This window comes from Dendrobates tinctorius, unplaced genomic scaffold (genome assembly GCF_039654945.1).
Source record: "Dendrobates tinctorius isolate UK_male_01 unplaced genomic scaffold, ASM3965494v1 ptg000196l, whole genome shotgun sequence".
In the NCBI taxonomy this organism is placed as follows: Eukaryota; Metazoa; Chordata; class Amphibia; order Anura; family Dendrobatidae; genus Dendrobates; species Dendrobates tinctorius.
Genome location: NW_027361863.1, coordinates 2940396 through 2960000, shown reverse-complemented (window position 1 = coordinate 2960000; position 19605 = coordinate 2940396). Strand labels below are relative to the sequence as shown.

Below are 19605 nucleotides of genomic sequence, written 5' to 3'. Positions count from 1 at the left end.
ATTGGTTTATTATAAAGGGAAACATCCAAGATAAATAAATAAAATAATAAATAAATATGCTGTATAGATAGATAGATGATAATAAATGATATATAGATAATAAATAGATAATAGATAGATGATATTAGATAGATAATAAATGATAGATAATAAATAGATAATAGATAGATGATAATAGATAGATTGATAATAAATGATAATAGATAGATGATAATAGATAGATAATAAATGATAGATAAATAATAAATAGATAATAGATAGATGATAATAAATAGATAATAGATAGATGATAATAGATAGATAGATAGATAGATAGATAATAAATAGATAATAGATAGATAACAGATAATGGATAGTTATAGATATAGATAATGCATCCGTAAATAAATAGAAAGAGATGATATATAGATTTATAGTTATAAGAATGTTATCTAGATAAACGATGTATAGATAGATAAATAAATAGAAGGATACATGAGATACACAGCTAGAAAGAGATATATGGAAATATAGATGCATTGCAGTTTCAATGTAAATTAAAAATATACAAAAACCAATAGTAATCTCTTACCGTTTCAGAAGCGATAATTCTGTAGTTGTCTTATGCCAAATCTTATCCCTCATTTCATTAATTGCAGCTATAATGTGCAGCACAGAAATGTTCCTAATGTAATAAATTGCATTGAATTAATAATATACAATTAAAGTGCCATCGTGTGTAAGAAACATTTGACTGACAATTGGACTTAAAGGAAAACAAAGAATATTCGGTCTTACTCCAGTATAATTAGCTGTAAGCAAAATATTTAAAGAGTAGAATTGAATAAATACATACAAATCAATTCATAACAATGACTGCAATATACAAAATCTCGTTGAAAGCAACAAACAAATAAATAATGAAACAGCCAGTATTAAATACTAAATAACTTTATTAATTGAGTTTTCACTATGAAAACAAATGGATTAATAAAATAAAAATAATGCAGGAAAAAAAACAACAGAAAACAGCAATAATTATTTAAGAAGAGTCATAAATATGAATAAATAAGAAAAACGATGATAAACATAAAAATAAGCTTAAAATAATGCTCATCATGATTACCTTTAGATTATTCCATGCACTGTATAAATGCAGAAAAATAATACAATTCTAAGCAATAATATATAAATTCATATTTCGTTTTGATATGAATTTATAGTGTTCTGCACAATTTTAGTTTTATCTGTCTATCATCTATTATCTATCTATTATCTATTATTTATATATCTATCTATCCATCTGTCTAATTATCTATCTATCTATCTATCTATCTATCTATCTATCTATCATCTATCTATCTATCTATCTATCTATCTATCTATCTATCTATCTATTATCTGTCTATCTATCTATCTATCTATCTATCTATCTATCTTTTGTAAAAGGATCAGCTATCAAATTCCATGTAGTTGCTCTGTGTTTCTTCCATGTTAACATTAATACCCTATGATTTGTTATTTCATGCCTCTGAGAGTAGCAGCATTGTTGTACTGCTATGTAGAGGGGCATAATGTGAGGACACCATTCTGATGAATATATGGACTGTGTACCATTCCAGGGGTCCTAGAGCAGAGAGCACCGCAGGGAGTCCTGGTCCTGTGGTACTAATTCAACAAAAGAAAGTCACTGTTCTTGCTCCTACCAGTAACACTTTCTGAATGATCATTCATAGATACAAATAAATTACTGAAATTGTCATCAAATTCTCAACATTCAGATTTTAATAACAAGATAAATTAACTTTCTTTAGTTAATAAAGTTGTAATGAGACCAGGATCAAGATACTTACAGATTTCCACACACAGTGCTTGTGTTGGCCATATAAATTTCCATTAACTTGATGTCATAACTTGACCATTATATAGAGATGGACAATGTGATACATCTATGATTGATCTATCACAGATCCCATGTATCTATCCATTATATATCTATCCATTATCTATCTATATATCTATCTATCTATCTATCCATTATCTATCTATCTAAATAAATAAAAAAAGGGCAGTACTACCAAAATTAAACAATTGGTGCAAAACCTATTCAGCAGTGTCCAAACAACCGAATTAATAAATCAAGAAAAATAGGCAGCACTCCAAATTAAATGTGAAAAAAGTGGATACTTTACTGATCCTCAGGTGGCGACGTTTCGACAGTGGCCCGTCTTTATCTATCTATCTATCTGTTATCTATCTATCTATCTATCTATCTATCTATCTATCTATCTATCATCTATCTATCTATCTATCTATCTATATCTATCTATCTCACAATTCTCTTTGCAAGAAAGTTTCTTCTACTTCAGCCACAGATTTATCTATCTATCTATCTATCTATCTATCTATCTATCTATCTATCTATCTATCTATCTATCTATCTTTCTGTCTGTCATCTATCTATCTATCTATCTATCTATCTATCTATCTATCTATCTATATCTATCTATCTATCTATCTATCTCACAATTCTCTTTGCAAGAAAGTTTCTTCTACTTCAGCCACAGATTGACAGTCATGTAGAGTGCCCTTTTTCTTTAACAAAGTGAAGCATGTAATGTTTCCCTGATGCAGAACTTCATAATACACACCTCAGCTGCTTCAGAACATCATGATACAAACCGCAGCTGCTACAGAAGCTCACAAAACACACCTTAGGTGCTGCAGAACTTTATCATATTTGCATTGGCTACTTCACAACCTCGTAAGATACACCTCTGCTGCTGCATAACCTCACAATATACACCTCTGCTGCTGCAGAACCTCACAATATACACCTCTGCTGCTGCAGAACCTCATAATACACACCTCTGCTGCTGCAGAACCTCATAATACACACCTCTGCTGCTGCAGAACCTCACAATATACACCTCTGCTGCTGCAGAACCTCACAATATACACCTCTGCTGCTGCAGAACTTCACAATATACACCCCTGCTGCTGCAGAACCTCATAATATACACCTTTGCTGCTGCCGAACCTCACAATAAACACCTCTGCTGCAGAACCTCATAATACACACCTCTGCTGCTGCAGAACCTCTCAATACACACCTTAGCCGCTGTAGAACCTCTCTATACATACATTGATGATATAGAACATCACAATACACAGCTCCGCAGCGTCAGGGCTTCTCTGTAGGGATCTAAGCTGGTTTAATTGGAATCACGAGAGAAGATAAGTGCTCCAAAAATAATGACAACTTGATGTAATCATTTATGCCCCGTGGGTGTCGGCATAATTTTCATTTGTTGCATTTCTTGTAAATTTGTAAATTTACAAAATTTCTTGTAAATCCTAAGAGGATGAGAGGAGCCGCAGTCCTCCCCTCACAATTCATGACATCTTCTCACCTGGGGCATCAAGCAACCCACCCGTGGCCCCTTCTCCTCTCATCCCTTCCCACCCATATAATGAGACCATAGTAAATGAAATACATATTTAGCTAGTGATAACATCAGCATGGAGTACAATGTAGGTGAATGTGATGGCACCCCAATTGTGGCCTTATTAAATATATACATTAATAGGAGTTTACGGACCATTTTGATCAATCTCTTTTTGTAAGAGTAGTCCCAGAATGGAATGATAAGCTGAGCCCATCATGGTGTCCTGCTGCTTGGATCATTAAAAATGGATCAATGGGTTCTTATTTGGAGAGGAACCTAGCAGTTAGTGATCAATTTCTCTGCAGCGCCACCACAAGGCCCATTAGAGCACTACGTGGCTTTCATTGTATTTAATATGTCTATTGCATGGACAGGCTGGCTCCTCCAGAGTGAAAAAAAAAGTTTTCTACTTGTAAGTTTGGCTATTAAGTAAAGGATCCAAAATGGGGCCTCTGTATTAACCAGGGCATGACGACTGCAACCGAGCCCACGCGAGCGCATATTTTGGATGGATGTCCATTCGGGGGCACACATTCAGCGGAAATGCATTGTGGCACAGGGACTCTCTGGCCAATCAGACACCAGCAGCTGACGTCGGCATCATTTGTGGCGCATGGCAGTTACGTTATGTGCTGCCTGTCGCTTGCAAGCTGAAGTCAGGTGCCGGCTATAGAAAAGGACGCTATACCTCATGGAAGCAGAGGAAAGTAAGAAGAAATGTTTAATTTTTTATACATTAAAGAACAGCAGCAGAAAGGGGGATATATATACCAGGATGGGGGATATACACTACCGTTCAAAAGTTTGGGGTCACTTAGAAAGTTTCTTTTTTTTAAAGAAAAGCATTTTTTGCCCAATGAAGCTAACGTTAAATGATTCAGAAATACACTTTGTACATTGTTAATGTGGTAAATGACTATTCTAGCTGCAAACGTCTGGTTTGTAATGCAATATCTTCATAGGTGTATAGAGCTCCATTTCCAACAACCATCACTCCAGTGTTCTTATGGTAGTTTGTGTTTGCTAACTGTGTAAGAAGGCTAATGGATGGTTAGAATACCCTTGAAAACCCTTGTGCAAGTATGTTAGCACAGCTGAAAACAGTTTGGCTGATTAGAGAAGCTATAAACCTGACCTTCCTTTGAGCTAGTTGAGAATCTGGAGCATTACATTTGTTGGTTCCATTAAACTCTCAAAATGGCCAGAAAAAAAAGAATTTTCATGTGAAACTCAACAGTCTATTCTTGTTCTTAGAAATGAAGGCTATTCCTTGCGAGAAGTTGCCAAGAAACTGAAGATTTCCTACAATGAAAAAACACAAAAATTGAGCTTGGTTTGAGTTGGTACACATGCAGCATGTAAATGCATGTTCACATGGCCAAAAAGCATACAAAAACCTACAAAAGACAAAATGAAAAAAAACCCTGCTATAATTAAATAAGTAAAAAGCAAAAGTGCATTTAAATCATACAGAGTTCTTAGTAATACTGTATTTGATCAAACATAGCATAAAAGCCGTCCCACCATCGACAAGGTGACTCTGCGGTCGGGGCGGTCCTACACTGTCTAATATTAAAAACCTTATCATGGGTCAAAGTTGACGTCTGTGTGAATAAGGGCAGACACGGACCGGGGATTTAAATGCACTTTTGCTTTTTAATTATTTAATTTTAGCAGGGTTTTTTTTTCATTTTGTCTTTTGTGGGTTTTTGTATGCTTTTTGGCCATGTGAACATGCATTTACATGCTGCATGTGTACCAACTCAAACCAAGCTCAATTTTTGTGTTTTTTCTTTGTATTTTTGCATTCTGTGCAAGCTGGGGTGTGGCCTCCCTCTCCTGAGCTGGAAACTGTATTTAAAGGCTTCCCCTGACTGGTGTCCAGTGGTTGGGACCCGGTCCGTGTCTGCCCTTATTCACACAGATGTCAACTTTGACCCATGATAAGGTTTTTAATATTAGACAGTGTAGGACCGCCCCGACCGCAGAGTCACCTTGTCGATGGTGGGACGGCTTTTATGCTATGTTTGATCAAATACAGTATTACTAAGAACTCTGTATGATTTAAATGCACTTTTGCTTTTTACTTATTTAATTATAGCAGGGTTTTTTTTCATTTTGTCTTTTGTAGGTTTTTGTATGCTTTTTGGCCATGTGAACATGCATTTACATGCTGCATGTGTACCAATTCAAACCAAGCTCAATTTTTGTGTTTTTTCTTTGTATTTTTGCATTCTGTGCAAGCTGGGGTGTGGCCTCCCTCTCCTGAGCTGGAAACTGTATTTAAAGGCTTCCCCTGACTGGTGTCCAGTGGTTGGGACCCGGTCCGTGTCTGCCCTTATTCACACAGACGTCAACTTTGACCCATGATAAGGTTTTTAATATTAGACAGTGTAGGACCGCCCCGACCGCAGAGTCACCTTGTCGATGGTGGGACGGCTTTTATGCTATGTTTGATCAAATACAGTATTACTAAGAACTCTGTATGATTTAAATGCACTTTTGCTTTTTACTTATTTAATTTTTCATTTTGTCTTTTGTAGGTTTTTTTTTTTTAGATTTCCTACAATGTTGTGTACTACTCCCTTCAGAGGAGAGCACAAACAGGCTCTAACCAGAGTAGAAAGAGAAGTGGGAGGCCCCGCTGCACAACTGAGCAACAAGACAAGTACATTGGAGTCTGTAGTTTGAGAAATCGACGCCTCACAGGTCCTCAACTGGCAGCTTCATTAAATAGTACATGTAAAACGCCAGTGTCAACATCTACAGTGATGAGGCGACTCCGGGATGCTGGCCTTCAGGGCAGAGTGGCAAAGAAAAAGGCAATCTGAGACTGGCTAATAAAAGGACAAGATTAATATGGGCAAAAGAACACAGACATTGGACAGAGGAAGATTGGAAAAAAGTGTTATGGACAGACGAATCCAAGTTTGAGGTGTTTGGATCACACAGAACATTTGTGAGATGCAGAACAACTGAAAAGATGCTAGAAGAGTGCCTGACGCCATCTGTCAAGCATGGTGGAGGTAATGTGATGGTCTGGGGTTGCTTTGGTGCTGGTAAAGTGGGAGATTTGTACAAGGTAAAAGAGATTTTGAATAAGGAAGGTTATCACTCCATTTTGCAACGCCAAGCCATACCCTGTGGACAGCGCTTGATTGGAGCCAATTTCATCCTACAACAGGACAATGACCCAAAGCACACCTCCAAATTATGCAAGAACTATTTAGGGAAGAAGCAAGCAGCTGGTATTCTCCCTGTAATGGAGCGGCCAGCGCAGTCACCAGATTTCAGCCCCATTGAGCTGTTGTGGGAGCAGCTTGACCGTATGGTACGCAAGAAGTGCCCATCAAGCCAAACCAACTAGTGGGAGGGGCTTCTGGAAGCATGGGGTGAAATTTTTCCAGCTTACCTCAGCAAATTAACTGCTAGAATGCCAAAGGTCTGCAATGCTGGAATTGCTGCAAAGGGAGCTTTGATGAAAACAAAGTTTGAAGGAGAAAATTATTATTTCAAATAAAAATCTTTTTTTCGAACCTTGTCAATGTCTGGACTAGATTTTAAATTCATTTGGCAACTCATTTGATTAATAAAAGTATGAGTTTTCATGGAAAATACAAAATTGTCTGGGTGACCCCAAACTTTTGAACGTTAGTGTATATACCAGCACGGTGGCTCAGTGGTTAGCGCTGCAGCCTTGCAGCGCTGGAGTCCTGGGTTCGAGTCCCACCAAGGACAACATCTGCAAGGAGTTTGTATGTTCTCCCCGTGTTTGCGTGGGTTTCCTCCGGGCACTCCGGTTTCCTCCCACACTACAAAAAACATACTGATAGGGAATTTAGATTGTGAGCCCCATCGGGGACAGTGATGAAAATATGTGCAAAACTGTAAAGCGCTGCGGAATATGTTAGCGCTATATAAAAATAAAGTATTATTATTATTCCAGGATGGGCCCATATAAACCAGGATGGGGACATATATACCAAGTTGAGTGTCTTATATACAGTGGGGAAAAAAGTATTTAGTCAGCCACCAATTGTGCAATTTCGCCCACTTAAAAAGATGAGAGAGGCCTGTAATTGACATCATAGATAGACCACAACTATGAGAGTCAAAATGAGAAATCAAGTCCAGAAAATCACCTTGTCTGATTTGGCAAGATTTATTTAGCAAATTATGGTGGAAAATAAGTTTTTGGTCACCTAAAAACATGCAAGATTTCTGGCTCTCACAGACCCGTAACTTCTTCTTTAAGAGGCTCCTCTGTCCTCCACTCATTACCTGTAGTAATGGCACCTGTTTGAACTTGTTATCAGTGAAAAAGACACCTGTCCACAACCTCAAACAGTCACACTCCAAACTCCACTATGGTGAAGACCAAAGAGCTGTCGAAGGACACCAGAAACAAAACTGTAGCCCTGCACCAGGCTGTGAAGACTGAATCTGCATTAAGCAAGCAGCTTGGTGTGATGAAATCAACTGTGGGAGCAATAATAAGAAAATGGAAGACATACAAGACCACTGATAATCTCCCTCGATCTGGGGCTCCATGCAAGATCTCACCCCAAGGGGTCAAGATGGTCACCAGAATGGTGAGCAAAAATCCCAGAACCACACTGGGGGACCTAGTGAATGATTTTCATAGAGCTGGGACCACCGTAACAAAGGCTACCATCAGTAACAAACTACACTGCCAGGACTCAGATCCTGCAGTGCCAGACGTGTCCCCCTTACTAAGCCAGTACATGTCCGGGCCCGTCTGAAGTTTGCTAGAGAGCATTTGGATTATCCAGAAGAGTATTGGGAGAATGTCATATGGTCTGATGAAACAAAAGTAGAACTGTTTGGTAGAAATAAAACTCGTTGTGTTTGGAGGAGACATCCAAAGAATAACATACCTACTGTGAAGTATGGGGGTGGCAACATCATTCTTTGGGGCTGTTTTTCTGCAAAGGGACCAATGCAACCCCCCCAATGTATCCCCCCGGGGACCCTAATGAATTTTGTAAAAACCTTATGTTGCCTATACTGCCTGTGAGCGGCGCTATCTGTGGCCTTTCACAGGCAGCATGTGACCCAGCACTGATGTCACATCAAGTGAGGCGTGACTCAGTGCTGGTTCCCCGCGTTGCTGCTGGGTTTTGGGTGGGGTTACCCCCCACGTCACATCCAGCATCCATCGCATGCTTTCTCAATGAATGGCCACGCAGTGGATGCCGAGTGTGACGCGGGGGGATAACCCCGCCCACAGCCTGGCAGCCAGCGCGGATGAAGGAAGAGGGACCCCCGACTGCTGTCAGCACTTGACGGGACGTCAGTGGAGGCAAGAGCCGGCTGCAACCGGGGGTCACGTGCTACCTGTGAGCGGCCAGCGATAGCGCCGCTCACAGGCTGTATAGCCAACATGAGGTATTTACAAAATTCATTAGGGGCCACGGGGGATACATTGGGGGGGGTTAATTAAAAATAGTGGACAACCCCTCTAACTTCTTGCTTCTGACCAGAGAGCAGCTCCCCAGAAGTCAGGTTTAGAGCTCCCTCTGCTGGCCTGGAGCAGGACCTGTGCTGTATGCTGGAACTACCTGATAAGGGATCCCTTCCTTAATTCCAGGCATGACATAACTCCCCCCTGGAGGGAAGTGAGGCCACTGTGGCAACCAAACTCTTGGGGTGCCACACAAATTTCCTTCCATCAGCAAGGGCAGTGAAGATGAAACGTGGCATGGTTTTTCAGCATGATAATAATCCCAAGCACACCACCAGGGCAATGAAGGAATGGCTTCCTAAGAATCATATGAAGGTCCTGGAGTGGCCTAGCCAGTCTCCAAATCTCAACCCTATAGAAAACCTTTGGAGGGATGTGAAAGTCCATGTTGCCCAGCGACAGGCCAAAAACATCACTGCTCTAGAGGAGATCTGCATGGAAGAATGGGCCAACATACCACCAACAGTGTGTATCAACCCTGTCATTGCCAACAAAGGATATATCATAAAATAATGAGATGAACTTTTGTTAATGACCAAATACTTATTTTCCACCATAATTTGAAAAATAAATCTTGCCAAATCAGACAAGGTGATTTTCTGGAAATGTTTTCTCATTTTGACTCTCATAGTTGTGGTCTACCTATGATGTCAATTACAGGCCTCTCTCATTTTTTTAATTGGTGGCTGACTAAATACTTTTTTCCCCCCACTGTACCAGGATGTAGTACACATATACCAGGATGGGGGACATATATACCAGTATGGGCCCAGGATGGGGACATATATATACCAGGGTGGGCACAGGATGGGGACATATATACTAGGATGAGGGATATATATATACCAGGATAGGGAACATATATACTAGGAGGGGGGACACATATACCAGGATGGGCCCAGGATGGAGAATATACAGTGAGGAAGGGGAAAATAAGTATTTGATACACTGTCAATTTTGCAAGTTTTCCCACCTACAAAGAATGGAGACGTCTGTAATTTCTATCATAGATACACTTCAACTGTGAGAGACAGAATCTACACACGTGGTCAAAAGTGTTGGTACCCCTCGTTTAAAGACAGAAAAACCCACAATGGTGACAGAAATAACTTGAATCTGACAAAAGTAATAATAAATCAAAAATTTATGAAAATGAACAAATGAAAGTCAGACATTGCTTTTCAGCCATGCTTCCACAGAATTTAAAAAAAATAAAACTCATGAAATAGGCCTGGACAGAAATGACGGTACCCCTGAAAATAATGTGACAAAAGGGACACGTTAAATCGCGGTGTGTCCACTAATTACCATCGCAGGTGTCTACAATCTTGGAATCAGTGAGTGGCCTGTGGAAGCATGGCTGAAAAGCAATGTCTGACTTTCATTTGTTCATTTTCATAAACTTTTTATTTATTATTACTTTTGTCAGATTCAAGCTATTTCTGTGACCATTGTGAGTTTTTCTGTCATTAAACGAGGGGTACCAACAATTTTGACCACGTGTGTAAAAATAAAAAACAGAAAATCACATTGTATGATTTTTATGTAATTACATTGCATTTTATTCATTATAGAAGTATTTGATCACCGACCAACAAGCAAGAATCTTGTCTCTCACAGACCTGTTAGTTTTTCTTTAAGAAGCCCTCCTACCCTGCACTCATTACCTGTATTAATTACTTATATAAAAGACACCTGTTCACACACTCAATCAAACACGCTCCAACCTCTCCACCATTGCCAAGACAAAAGAGCTGTCTAAGGACACCAGGGGCAAAATTGTAGACCGGCACAAGGCTGGGATGGGCTACAGGACAATAGGCAAGCAACTTGATGAGAAGGCAACAACTATTAGAAAATGGAAGAAACACAACATGACTGTCGATCTTCCTCAGTCTTGGACTTCATGCAAGATCTCACATCGGGAGCTAAGGATGATTCGGAGAAAGGTCAGGAATAGGCCCAGAACTACATGGGAGGACCTGGTTAATGACTTGAAGAGAGCTTGGACCACAGTCTCAAACATTAATGTCAGTAACACACTATGCCGTCATGGATTAAAATCCTACAGAGCACGCAAGGTCCCCTGCTCACACCAGCACATGTCTAGGCCTCTTTAAAGTTCACCAATGACCGTCTGCATGATCCACAGGAGGCATGGGAGAAGGTTATGTGGTCAGAGGAGACCAAAATAGAACTTTTTGGTATTAACTCCACTCGCGGTGTTTGGAGGAAGAAGAACACTATCCCAACCGTGAAGCATGGTGGGGGAAACATCATACCTTGAAGGTGATTTTCTGCAAATGGGACAGGATGACTGCACCGTATTTAAGGGAGGATGAATGGGGTCATGTATCATGAGATTTTGGCCAGCAACCTCCTTCCCTCAGTAAGAGCATTGAAGATGGGTAATGGCTGGGTCTTCCAGCATTACAATGACCCAAAACACACAGCCAGCGCAACTAAGGAGATGCTCCATAAGAAGCGCTTCAAGATCCTGGAGTGGCCTAGCCAGTCTCCAGACCTGAACCCAATAGAAAATCTTAGGAGGAGCTGAAACTCAATGTTGCCCAGCGACAGCCCCGATACCTGGAAGATCTGGAGAAGATCTATATGGAGGAGTAGGCCAAAATCACTGCTGCAATGTGTGCAAACTAGGTCAAGAACTACAGGAAACACCTGACCTCTGTCATTGCAAACAAAGGTTTCTGTACCGAATATTAAGTTCTTTTTTTCTTTTGTATCAAATACATATTTCATGTAATAAAGTACAAATTAATCATGTAAAAATAATACAATGTGATTTTATCTGTCCCTCACAGGTGAAGTGTTCCTACGATAAAAACTACAGACCTCGCCATTCTTTGTAGGAGGAAAACTTGCAAAATTAAAAGTGTATCGAATATTTATCTTCCCCACTGTATATACCAGGAAGGGCTCAGGATGGGGGTTATAAATATCAGGATGTGGGACATTACTACATATTTGGGGATGGGGGTCAACACGTATGTCCTTATTGGATTTAGAATGTTACAATGAGGGGGGCACAGGTCCGAATTATCCTTCAGGGCACATCGGACACTAGTTACGCCACTGGTGTTAATTAAGAGTTTCTAATGCGTCATTGAGAGATTTTGGAAACCAGACTCCTTTATTAAACATGTATGTTACTAAAATGAATAAAATTGGACACATTAACAAGTCTATGGTGAACTTTACTGTGATATCTTATACAATCCCAATGACAGATCCTTCATGTGTTCTGATGTTATCCAGCTTTCCTAGACTTCTGAGTGGGAATATATCACCAGACCTATGTGCCAGAATTCAACGTCAGTAATCAGCCAGATGACAGTGTAATTGGTGTGAATAGAGTCAGGTTTACTGGAGGGGGAAGTGCTAATAAAGGTAAATGTAACAGATTCCTTGAAAACGAGCTTCTTCTAGGACTTCACCCAACATCACAGGTTGGGAACTTTGGCTCCGAATGAAGAATTCTAGAAACAAGATCCACTTGCTGGACATCATTGTTAATCTATGTAAACACATCATGGCAAGTGTCCAAAATCTGAATTAACGGGATGATGTGTGATGATGGCTGACATTACTCAGACTCCGCCGGCAGAAAGCTCTACCGTGCTACACTGAAATGTTTACTAAATACATGGACACTGCCGAAAGGAAGATTAATCACAGGATCCTCCAGAGTCCCGCGGTGTTTAATGTCTGGAATCGCCTCTATCATCGCCTCCTGGAGGTGCCAACATCATGAGCGAAGGGGATGTTACAGCATTCTGGCTAATCTTCCCTCATACCTTAGGAGAAAGAGGTAAATGCAGAAAGTAACATCTGATGGAGCGAATTAATGTCCACTATTTCACACAATATAAAAATATTATTTCCATTTATAATTGAATCTCTGTGTACATACATTACTGATCCTGAGTTACATCCTGTATTATACTTCAGAGCTGCACTCACTATTCTGCTGGTCACTGTGTACATACATTACATTACTGATCCTGAGTTACATCCTGCATTATACTCCAGAGCTGCACTCACTATTCTGCTGGTCACTGTGTACATACATTACATTACTGATCCTGAGTTACATCCTGTATTATACCCCAGCGCTGCACTCACTATTCTGCTGGTACAGTCGCTGTGTACATACATTACATTACTGATCCTGAGTTACATCCTGTATTATACTCCAGAGCTGCACTCACTATTCTGCTGGTGCAGTCACTGTGTACATACATTACATGACTGATACTGAGTTACATCCTGTATTATACTCAAGAGCTGCACTCACTATTCTGCTTTGATAGTTTCTCCTGTGGTGGCACTGTGAGGAAACTGAACCCTTTCTACTAGATTTCCCCACTGATCACAGCAATGGGTAACTTTACTATTCAGGAGCCTAGGAAAGTTGGGTGATATACTCTTGCCTGTATTTGACTCCAGAAGGAGGTTTGGGGATTTGTCTCCTAGCACAGCGCTGACATTAGCTGGGCACCACTGCGCTTTGTGCCTGAGGACAGAGAACACGTCAGCACACCGCCCTAAGTACCACTAGTCTTGGGATTATCCAGATATAAGATGTCCATTGTTCTATTTAGTGCATCTTTACCACAAAAGCGGAAACATAAGATGTCCAATAATCGTCCATTTATTCTAGCAGATCCCCATTGTTGCAGAGCGCAGAGCGCTTTATCCCTCACCTGCTCCGACAAATAATATCATGAGTTTACTTTCCCTGAGTATTTATACAGCGGGCGAAAAGACTCGTTCTCCATGTTCAAGTGGATGATTGGGATGTGAAATTGTCATTCATACGAGCCCGGCGGTATAATAGAGGCTTTCTCCACGTATATCATGGCTGCACTGCTGCCTGCACAATAGGATTAGCCCCAAATCATCATTGTGGTGGCTTCTTCTGTATCTTTATTTTCTACCATATATATAGAGGAGCCGATCAGCAGAACAATAGACGCTAATGACATGAAGACATTTGTTTGCTTTTTGCTTATATTTGCATGCGCTTACAGAAATCTATTACACCTGGGAGCATGTGCAACTGGACACCAGGAAACAAAGGAAAAGTCTGGAAATATGGAAAAATGTGTCAGGACGCATTCACACAGTGCAGAATAAATATGTAAAGTGCCACAAATTTACTACATCGTAACCATTACAGCATAATTGCTGCACCATTACTCTACCACTACTGCACCTCTAGGTCATATCTACTGTACTATTACTCTTTCATCTCTTCCATAACTGCTCCATTACTGCATCATTAGTACATATCTACTGCAGCATTATTGCATCATACCAGCTCTATTACAAAACACCTACTGCACAATTACTGCATCACTATCTAACCATAGCTGCAATATAACTGCACCATGATTCTAATATTCTGGTGGTCTTTCTTGAGGCAGTTTGGCAGAGAGTTGAAATATCACAGTTTTAGTGAATTCCTACGACCTATCTGCCTCCCAGATGAATGTGGAAGCTAATGGGATCCGGTCTGAGTCTGTAATAAAACTCTCCAGATTTATCCTCATGCATATTTTTTCTCTTTCATAGTGGAGTAATATCTACAATGCAGCGGACTGCTATGGGCAGCAAAATGGCACCTGAGTACGCTAACCTTTCATTGCTAAACTGGATAACAACTGCTGTTCCATCAAACCCTTGGCTTACGTCCGTTACATCGATGACATGCTAATAGTCTAGATTGGCCTTAGAGAAGAACTTATAAAATTCCATGAAAGATTTAATAAATTTCATCACACCGTAAACTTGACATTGGACTGGTGATGAGTGAGCATGCTCGGAAGTGCTCGGTGCTTGCCCGAGCATCTCACTGCTCGGGATGCTTGGCGAGCGCCAAGCATTTCCTTGGTTGCTCGGGACGAGCTTGGGTCCTGCCCTAATTATTTAGCGCTATTTAGAGTGCCAATCAACATGCAGAGATTGTCTGCCACATACTGTAATGCCACAGCCATGCTGGTTGTGGCATTACAGTGATTGACTGGCCGCACAGCATCATCAGGTCTATATCAGACCTGGCGCCACCCTGCTCGTCACAGTCAGCTACGGTATCAGGCAGTGTAGGGTGAGTTGCTGCTGAGATAGGGACAGAATTGGTGGGTATAAGTTAGTGTGGGTATACCATATTGAATATACAAATCCAGCTAAACCAACAGTCCTTCTGAGAACTAATTACGGTGTTTATAGATATCAGTGCTAGGTAGGCAGGGAGTGTATGTGGGTATACACATATCAGTGCAAAGCTGTCACGGAGTGACTGGCCCAGTGTGACATGACCCACCAATTGGTCGGTCACTAAATGGCAAAACAAAAAAAAACACCAGGAAACACCAGGGAAACTTTAAAAACGATGGGCCATGCGATAGGGAACGGGGAAAATGGACACCTCCTGCACTCACCTGACGAAGTGCCCTGATCTTACTAACATCCCTATACAGGTTCTTTCAACCTGTCACCGAGCAGGATACCTAAGCCCTCGCTTGCCCTGCACCTATCCCTAAGTAGGGAATTGGCAAGTGAGGACACTGGTCCCACCGCTGCACTAAAACAACACAAGGGAAGGTATGACAGGCAAGGTAAAGGAAAACAACACTTAGCTTTCTCTGCTGCAATGCACTACACAGCAGAGTAAGGCTGAGTTCATATTGCGTTATCAGGGTGCATTAAACGCATCCATTACATAGCAGAATTAATGCTAAGTAATGGATGTGTTAACGTACCCACAGACTGCTATAGACAAGTGCATCGCTAATGCATGTCATAATCGGCATGCATTAGCGATGTGCCGTCATTCTGTGATGGACCCTCGGGCGCAGTCTGCAGTGTACGGGGGTCCGTCACTGCTAGTGCAGATGGAGCATTTGCGCTAGCGCGATCGCATCAGGGAGTAGCGTTAATACAGTCCGTGAACGCTATGCGTTGAATGGACTGCATTAACGTTATGTGAACCTAGCCTAAGGCACCAGATCACAGCATTCAGCTGAAGCACCACTGCATCAGCAACCTCCTGGCTTCAGCTCGGATGGTATCCAAAAGGACCTGTATCACCAACAGTCAGCTGATGCATCAGGTGACCTTTTGAAGGAAGGTGGGAGTGGTCACCACCTGCATCAGCAAACTCAGCAGCAATGTAATTACACCAGCGCCCACCGAGGGGAAAATCTGACATTAACCCCCGATGGCCTGAAAGGAAAAAAGTTCTAATATGAAATGCCAAATCTGCCACAGACCAAAAAATGGATCGTGACAAAAGCATGCATGCACTGATTGTGCGTATATAGATATCAGTAACAGGCAGGCATTGTATGTGGCATACTTCATTGCATACAGAAAGAGAGTACATTCCATTACTGTCTGCTGCTGCCTATTACAGATATTTACATAGCCCCAGGTATCAGTGGCCAGGAATAATTTTTTTGCATCTTAATCCTGATTATTTTCTTCATAAGCAATCCAGAGCACAAGTTTTTTTTCTCCATTTGCTTGTTGGCACTGCAGAATACAGCCAGATCCTTTCCATAGTACAACGTGAAAATCCAGCTATTTTAAACAGGGGTTTGGCTGTCACAGCAATCACATCTGAGTGCGCAGAAAATTCTGCCATTTCTGGGCTACTGTAAAATTTTGTTTGTATCTTATACAAGTTATTTACACCAGTTTGCTGGAAAAAAAAAATTAGTTACTGACAAGCCAGCTATTTTAAACTCAGCCATTTGTAGTGACCGTGAAAAATATTGTCCTCCATTTAAAATGGGCAAGGCGCGTGGCAAGAAACGGGAAACTGGACGTGATGGTGTTCGAGCATGCAGAGGCCGAGGCGATGGGCAAGCTGAAATTGTGCAACAACAAACACCCATATCTTCTCTCCCAACCTTCCTGTCTCAGTTACTAGGGGACCGCAGCAGCACACCACTATTGAACCCATAGCAGTGTCAAAAGGTTATTGGTTGGATAGCGGATAATGCTTCCAGTCACTTTGCCACCACACCACCACCCTGTATTTCACACGGACAAGTCTGAGTAGCCATGAGTCTGGACCGCACATTTCTCACCCTGATCCCCCTTCCTCCCACCATGCCGAGTGCCCAGAGACAACTGATCCCACACTTGGACACCAAAAAGCTGTTCACTTTTCCATTTATAGATTCTGGCCTCTCATCTGGTCCACTTGAAGCGAGGCAAGAGGAGATCGCATGTAGCGTTGCCCAGATATTTGAGCAGCCACGGTCACACAAAGGCGATGGTGGGAAAGTGTCACAAGATGTGGACGATGATAAGAGAATTGTCAGAAAGTTAGGAGGAGGACCAGGGTGCGGAAGAGGGTAAGGTGGTGGATGATCTAGTAACTGACCCAAGCTGGCAGGAGGACACGCAGAGCGAGGACAGCAGCTCACAGGGGGAGGGAGGCATAGCACCCCAACAGGCAGGAAGAAGCAGTGTGGTGGCTGCAGACAGAAGGCGGGCAAACGCTCCCTGTAACACCAACATGACGGAAGTTGCCAGTCCAACTGTTAGGTCTTTCTGAGTCTGGTTGTTTTTTAAAGACTCTGCCAATAACACAAAAAAAGCCATTTGCACCACCTGCCATGCCAACATCAGCAGGGGTAGCAAAACTACCAGCCTGACCACCACCAGCATGATCAGGCACATGGCAGCAAAGCACCCGACTTTGTGGGCCGAACCCCAGGATCCACGAACAGTGTCTGCGGGTGACACCACTGCTTCTTCCACTGTTGTGTGGGAAAGCCAATCCCCTTTCCATGGTGCATGCGAAGATGCCTCCTGCCCTGCACCTGTCATTGCACACACTCAACTGGCAACATCATCAATCACGTCCACGTCCTTGTCCCAGTGCAGCCTTCAGTTGTCGATACCCCAGTCCTTGGAACGCAAACACAAATACGCAGCCAACACCCCAAAGGCCATAGTACTAAATTTACACATTTCTCATCTGCTTGCGCTCGAAAAGTTGCCTTTTAGGCTTGTGGAGACTGAAGCTTTCCGCAACCTGATGGCGGCGGCCATCCCTCGATACTCACAACATTAGCCATGCCCTCAACAGTGCAGCTATTGGGAAAGGCCACCTAACCACGGACACTTGGACAAGTGCTTGTGGGCAGCGATGATACGTCTCGCTGACAGCACACTGGGTTAACATAGTGGAAGCTGCGACCCAGTCGGACCTTGGAATGGAACACATCCTCCCGCCGAGGATTGCAGGCCCTACGTCAATCAGGGTTTCCCCCATAGTTTACAGCTTCTGCACCTCCTTCTCCTGTTCCTGCTCTTCAACCTTCATCTCCGAAATGACCACATCAATCACAAGCTGGAAGCACTGCAGCACTGCCTCAGCCAAGCGGCAATAGACTGTACTGAAGCTAATATGCTTAGGTGACAAAACCGCACAATTCCCGAAGAGTTGTGGACAACTCTGAAAGAGCAGGCAGATGTGTGGCTGACACCGCTGAACCTACAGCCAGGCATGGTCATGTGTGACAATGGCCGAAACCTGGTGGCAGCTCTGAGGCAAGGCGAGCTCACACACATACCATTCCTGGCCCATGTGCTTAACCTCGTTGTTCAACGGTTTCTCAAAAGCTACCTGGAGGTGCCGGATCTGCTTATCAAAGTACACCGCCTGTGTGCCCATTTTAGAAAGTCAGCTACAGCTTCCACCTCTCTTGCCGTAGTTCAGTAGTATTTGCCGCTTCCGGCTCACTGACTGGTGTGTAATGTCCCCACGCGTTGGAACTCAACACTGCACATGTTGGCAAGGATTTGTGATCAGAAGAAAGCAGTTGTTGACTACCAGCATCAACAAGACCGTCGGTATTCAGTTTAGACTCTAAACATAAGACCTCAGGCGTGGACATGGATGTCAGAAATATGTACCATCCTCCAAAAAGTTGAGGCATCCACCAAGATGGTGAGCAGCGAAGACGCCATAAGTAGCATCACCATCCAGCTTATCTGTGTTTTGAAACGCTCTCTGCTCACAATCAAAGAGGATGCATTGCAGACGGAGCATGATGAGAAGGAGCAAGGAAACATACAGGGTGATTACACACAGCCCAGCCTCATCTCATCCCAACGTGGATTGGGTGACAGTGAGGAAGAAGAGGAGGAAGAACAGGAGATACTTTCATGTACTATAGACGGTACTACAAGCACAACTGTCATACCGTGTGTTCAGCGTCGATTGTCTGAGGACTGGCAGAAGGAGGAGGAGAGCATGGTGAGTCGTCCTCTTGGTGAGGACACGGAAGGCTTGCCTGTTAGCAGTCTGGCACACATGGCTGACTTTATGTTGCGCTGCCTTTCCAGTGACCCTCGCATTCTCAAAATTTTGGGTGACAGCCATTACTGGTTTGTGACACGTATAGATCCATGCTACAAGGAGAACTTTCTATCTCTTATTTCAGAGGCAGACAGGTCTACTAAAATGATGCAATACCAGAGGGTCCTTGTTGCAGAATTATTAAAAAAATTCCCATCTGAAAACATTGGCGGCAGAGGTCACAGTTCGTTGGAAAACCAAGGAGTACAGGCGAGAGAAACACAACTCCAATCCAGCAGAGGCAGGGGAATGCTGGCAAAGTTCTGGGAGAGTTTTCTCAGACCCTCCCATTG

General features: G+C 42.2%; 1 long non-coding RNA gene across 1 annotated transcript in view; it reads right to left on the bottom strand.

Moving 5' to 3' along the window:
* Positions 1–12037: 12037 nt before the first annotated feature.
* Positions 12038–19605, bottom strand: part of LOC141056055 (uncharacterized) — a 47232-nt gene continuing 39664 nt past the window's right edge. Inside the window, exon 2 of the long non-coding RNA XR_012221572.1 lies at positions 12038–12728. This is a non-coding gene — a long non-coding RNA (uncharacterized lncRNA). The remainder of the gene's footprint in view (positions 12729–19605) is intronic.